The sequence below is a fragment of the Loxodonta africana genome, chromosome 4, assembly GCF_030014295.1.
Source record: "Loxodonta africana isolate mLoxAfr1 chromosome 4, mLoxAfr1.hap2, whole genome shotgun sequence".
Taxonomy (NCBI): domain Eukaryota; kingdom Metazoa; phylum Chordata; class Mammalia; order Proboscidea; family Elephantidae; genus Loxodonta; species Loxodonta africana.
The window spans coordinates 82,243,224-82,249,340 of record NC_087345.1 but is presented as its reverse complement, the minus strand read 5'-3'; the positions used below and the strand labels follow the sequence as shown (position 1 = coordinate 82,249,340).

Here is a 6,117-nt window from a genome sequence, read left to right as displayed (position 1 = left end):
AGAATCCGCTTTTTCACTTCTGAGAGTGAAACATACACTCCATGACATCAGGAATTTTGTCCCATCTGTTCAGTGCTATATTCCAGTGCTAAAACCACACTGTGGCACATAGTAATCACTCAGCACATAACTTCTGAATGAACAAATGAAGGGATGGTGGCAGGTCTAGTGTGGAAGCAGCAGAAATATTTTTCCTCCTTCCCTTAACTATATGTTTCCTCCTCTCTCTTCTTCTCTCACCATGTACCTTAAGGATCTTCATGGCCACGCTTTCATTTCCTTAATAGTTCAGATAACAATCACAAGTGAGCAGTGAGGTCTATGACACCAAACTGGGTTATATCTCATTATAAAGGAGGTAGGTGACTTCATAAGAATGGCTGGAGAAAATGTTCTGGGGTACAATGAGGATATAATTTATAAATATTAAAAGCATGCACAGTTTTATGTTGTTGATCTTTTGGAGACTTCTTACAGAAAGAGTGCAGGTCACACAGTGAAATCTGATTGTACAATGACAGCTAGCGTAGAGATGATGAATAGGCATCCCTTCTTCAAGAAGGAATTCTTTAATATTGTCTACGTCTAAGGTATTTTCCCCTCTTTGAGAAATTTCTCCACCCTACACATACAATTAAATGACAGAATTCTTACTATATTCTGATGAACCTGTGGAGGGTGAAAAGCCACGATCAATTCCAGTACAACCTGAGGTAATTTTTAGGAAGCACAGATGTATCCAGGAGTGACCCCATTTATTTTTTTGCTTCCAACTCCTGCTGAAACTTGAAAGACCTGTAAAATGCCACCCCCTGGTGTTCCCTCTTAGTGAGGTGAAGGGATGAATGAGAGGTGAGAAGCTCATTATCCAAGATAAATGCTGAATGGTTATCTTTCATGAACCTCCTGCATGTGCAGTATTGGTTCTATCCAACTGCACTCAGGCCCAGCAAGGTCAATGGGGCAGGCTTATCTCTTTGAAAGTCCAGAAGGTATTCAACCTTGTCTACCTTCATCCAAAGCTTTTACAAATTGGACACAGCTAGATTTACGTATATAGAGTGTGTTTGCTATAGAGTCACAACTCAGGCAAAATAATTAATTAACCCAACAGCTAAGTGAATATACACATATTATAGACTCATATTTGATTAATTATCAAAAAGGAAATTAACACATTCACTGAAGTTTTCTTGGTTTTTAGATGAGAAAATGAGAAACTTTGTGGATAACAAAGCCCTTTTGCCTCCAGTTTTGAAGTGTATGGCACATATGCACATTCTCTGGACATGACTTATTACGAATTTTTGAAAGCGTTATGAAGTTATAAAGTATATCTGAGCAATGAGATGATATTCATTAAATATAAATAACATTCATATATGTACACAGAAGTATAAACAATATTTTTGGAAAGTTAGAAAATGGACAGAGGCTTTTATTATCTTATGGAAAGAATTAATAGTCACTAGGTCCAAGTTGAGCCCTGGTGGTGCAGTGGTTAAGGGTTTGGCTGCTAACCAAAAGGTCGGCAGTTCAAATCCACCAGCAGCTCCTTGGAAGCACCGTGGGGTACTTCTACACTGTCCTATAGGATCATTATGAGACAGAACCGACTCGATGACAATGGGTAGGTCCAAGTTACTCATATTGTTCTCCCTCCTTATCTTTTCTTCTCCTTCATCTTTAGGTCCATTCAGTTTTTTCACACTATGCTTGGATTTGATTTCCAGAAGTCAGCCTATGCTAACCAACCAAATGCCCATTTATATGTTCTTCTCAAATTAGGAAAACTATCTATTGTTTTATTAATCTTCGTGACTCTGAACATTTTCATTAGCACAAGGTATAATGGAATTCTGGATAGTTGAAGAAATTATTAAATGAAGGTCTAGATATCTTGTCTCCAAATTCAGGGCTTTTTCTCCTTGAGACTTGTAAACACTGTCAGTGTCAGTACAAGACATCTAACACTTGAAAGTGGTTCCTACTCTTCTCTACTTATATTATATGTCAGGAAGAACTAGATCCAAATAATTTTCACATAAGCCAGTAGAAACTTTTTTTGTGAATAAATTCGTTGAAAAGAAAGATGAAAGCTCTCTGCACAATCTTTATGATTATCCCATTAACTCCTTTTATTTAATCCTGCAAATGGACCAGAAAATAATCCAGGAATATCCTGAAAATTTTAAAAGGAAAGAAGAGGTCTGGAGTACAAAATTTTGTCCTGTATCACATTTTAAGTTTCAGTAGATATTTTTTAATTACTCTTGAAAAATCGGAAGTTAGACATTGAAGTTTTCTCAATTGGAAAATGTTCATTGGGTTCTAGAATCCACATCACAAGTAGGCCATATGGCCACAGAACTACATTTTATTTATTTGATTTCCATTTTACAAAATAGAGCACCTGGACAATCTAGTCTTAGATAAATGCGTTAATGGTAAAACCAGAATGAATAGATATGAAAGAGAACTGAGTACCTTGATTTTTTTTTTCCAGTTATGAGAGAAAAATGTTCAAAGAGATAGGTAGTTTGACAAATCTACAGAATAGAAAGAAACTTTATATTGGGCAAATTCATGTAAAATGTTCATGGGTTATTCAGATTTAAACAAAACTTAGCCTCAAAACATCAACAATCTCTTACTTCTTTACGAGAAATGCAATCCTTTTTACGGTGTCTTTGAAGGCTTCCTTTACCTGCTTGTTTCGTAGTGTATAAATGAAAGGGTTAAGCATAGGGACAACTGAAGTAAAGAGCAGCCCCACCACCTTATTAAGGGCTACTCCTTCCTTTCCTGAAGGTTTAATGTAGGCGAAGATGGAACTGCCATAGCTCATGGAAACCACAATCATGTGAGAAGAACAGGTGGAAAAGGCCTTTTTCCTTTGTTGGGCAGAAGGGAATTTTAGAATGGTGCTGATGATGTATGTGTAGGAGAGAAGCACACCCAGTAGGGTAGAAATCAGTGTTAGCACAGCAAAAGCCAAAACAACCTTTTCTATAAGCTCTGTGTCTAAACAGGCGATCTGTAGAATAGGATATGCGTCACAAGCAAAACTATCAACGAGATTGGAGTCACAGAATTCCAGCCGGAGACCCATGCCAAGAGGGGGCACAATAATCAACAGACCAGCACCCCAACAGCAGAGAAGGAGTGTAGTGCAGAACTTGTTGTTCATGATGGTTGTGTAATGTAGGGGCTTACAGATGGCCACGTAGCGATCATAGGACATGGCAGCAAAGAGAAAAAACTCAGTTGCTCCAAAGAGGATAACAAAAAACAATTGCGTGGCACAACCATTATAGGTACATTTTTTATCTCCAGTTGTCAGGCTGTACAGGAATCTGGGAATACAGACGGAGGTGAATGAGACTTCTAAGAAAGAGAAATTTCAGAGAAAAAAATACATGGGAGTTTGAAGATGGGAATCCAAAAGTGTGAGAGTGATAATTGTCATGTTCCCAGCCACACACAAAAAGTAGGTGAGAAATAAAAATACCAAAAGCACAAGTTGTAATTTTGGGTCCTCCGTCATCCCCAGCAGGATGAATGTTGTTATCACTGTGTGATTTGTCATGACCTCCTGTGTCAAGTCAAAATGATTGGACTTGAAGACACAAGTGACATGATGCCAGCATGGAGCATGAATGAAAGATGCAATCAGTATTAACGTAATGCATTTGGCATTTGGATTGTGCAATTTTAGTGGAAATAATTAAATATGAATCAAAGGCCTATAATTGCCTTATTAGAAATGATATTTATACAAGATGTCAAATGAAAACAGACAGCAGGGATCATGTATCTCATTTCCTATGCTGTTTCTCATTATCATTGCATAAGGACATAGGTCTGATCAATGTTACAGATTATTCCATTATTTTTTACATTTTTTCTTCTGCCTCCTTTTCTTTGCTTTTCCCCGCCGTCTTTTCAGCTCCACTTTTGTAAAACAGAAGAATTCGTCAAGGAGTATTTTATTCTGGTCTCTGACTGTATTTTGAAATAAAATAAACGCAAAGGGCTGGATAACAGCTTTGTATTTAAAATGATCCCCAATTAGGAACAAAAAGTTAAAATACAAAGGCATGTTTGTTGTGATTTTCTGCTTTTAAGTACATGAAAGCACTTTTAAACCAGTAAAAGTGTTTTTTAGGTAGAGGGTTTCCTGAAGAGTTACAAGAAACCTTTTCCTGGGACTTGAGAATAAACCTGAGGAAGCCTATCATGGCGTTTGGGGGCGTGGCCATATCCCAGAGGGAATGGTCTGTGGTACTTGCTCTCCCTGCCAGTGAGATCGACCTCCCTGCTCTTCTGAGCAGCAGTCAGTCTTCAGAATCTGTCTCTGAATATCTTAGTGACCTCTCCTTTCAACAATTGCTGCTGCTCCTCTCTTCAAATCACCTCTCCCCACTAATTTCCCACCAGCCCTCTTACCCTGCTGCATATATTCCCTGAGTTCTTGAGAAATGTAACTTGCCCAAGCATCGTTCAGTAACAAACTGGTCAAATGGACTAATTTTTATTAACAGGTTTTGTAAAACTCACATTTTCCTTGAAGTTTACCATTTTCATCTCCTCCCAGGAGTTTCACACTTACCTGCACACTACTATTTCATGTTTTCTCAGGAATCCCATTAGTTGTGGGAGAGGATGGCTCAGAGTGATCTCTTCCCTTTCAAATAAATCTTGCCTTTGGTGAGATTCAAGTTGCAGTTAGATGCTTCAAGTATCCATTCTGCAAAAGAAGAGCTGGTAAATGCATTTTCTCTCGGGTTACAGTTACCTAAAAATAATATATTCGTTCTTAAGATGTCTTTGTGTTTTATTTGTGGAATTGATTATAAATTGAGCAATTTTAGGCATAACTCAGGGTTTTTAGGGAAACCCTATATACCCAATACTACCCAATGTATGTGCTCCCAATTGAGAATTAAAAATGCATTAAGTAGTTTTGTCTTCTTTTCTGCTGCTCAAGTAAATAATAAAAATTGACTTCTTCAGATAAACATTTAATATCAGAGTCTGAAGAACTAACCATGAATAAGTGTGTCTCCAAAGGAGCTTTCCATCTTTTGATGGGAGATAATATTCCATTTTATTGCGTGCTTAGGGATATAGTAAGAGGAGATAACAGTGAAAATGCAACTTTGGTTTTAGGGCAATAACTACTCCACGCCTTTTCCTTGGCAATCCCTCTTAGTGGTGATTTGTATTTTACTGTCTTCTCTCAGTTGTTGTAGGCTATTATGTGGGAGCCCTGGTGGCACAGTGGATAAAGCACTTGGCTGCTAACCAAAAGTTCATTGGTTCAAATCTACCAGCCCCTCCATGGAAGAAAGATTGCCAGTCAGCTTGTGTAAATATTTCCAGCCTTGGAAACCCTATGGAGCAGGTCTACTCTGTCCTGCGGGGTGGATATGAGTTGGATTTGACACAATGGCAGTGTTTTTTTTTTGGGGGGGGGGATGGATTTAGAGTTCGTAATGTCAGCTCTCACTATAAGCTGAGTAGCAAGTTGTATTGTTCAGGGTTCATAGACATGTTTATGACCAGGAAACCCACTTCAGATCATGGTAGAAATGGTTTACTGGAAAGGTGGTATCTTCCCAGTACTAGGAAGCTGCAGAGAGAAGATTTTCATAGGCATGACTGAGTGATAGGTCAGGTTCATTTCACACACCGAATTCTCTTTCCTTTCCTCTTTCCCTCCTGTCATATTACCAATACCAATTTCTGTTGAGTCAATTCTGACACAGTGTGACTGCATTTGTGTCTAATCTGAATTGTGCTCCACAGAGCCTTCAGTGGTTGAGTTTTTGGAAGTAGATTGGTAGGCTTTTCTTCTGAGGAGCCTCTGGGAAGACTCAAACTGCCAGCCTTTTGTTTAACAGCTGATTGTGTTAACAGCTGTACCTTATATCCTTATACTGGCTATTGAAGTTCTTACTTCAACCTTCCCTCTGCTATAAAGTTCTTAGGCTTTAATGTTATTGCCTGTTACCTGTTTTAAAACTCCTATCCTCTTCTTTGGGAAACCCTGGTAGTATAGTGGTTAAGTGCTACAGCTGGTAACCAAAAGGTCAGCAGTTCAAATCCACCAGG

General features: G+C 38.4%; 1 pseudogene; it reads right to left on the bottom strand.

Annotated features, from left to right (window-relative positions):
* Positions 1–2,650: 2,650 nt before the first annotated feature.
* On the bottom strand, positions 2,651–3,697 carry LOC100664331 (olfactory receptor 6C2-like; annotated as a pseudogene).
* Positions 3,698–6,117: the final 2,420 nt, after the last annotated feature.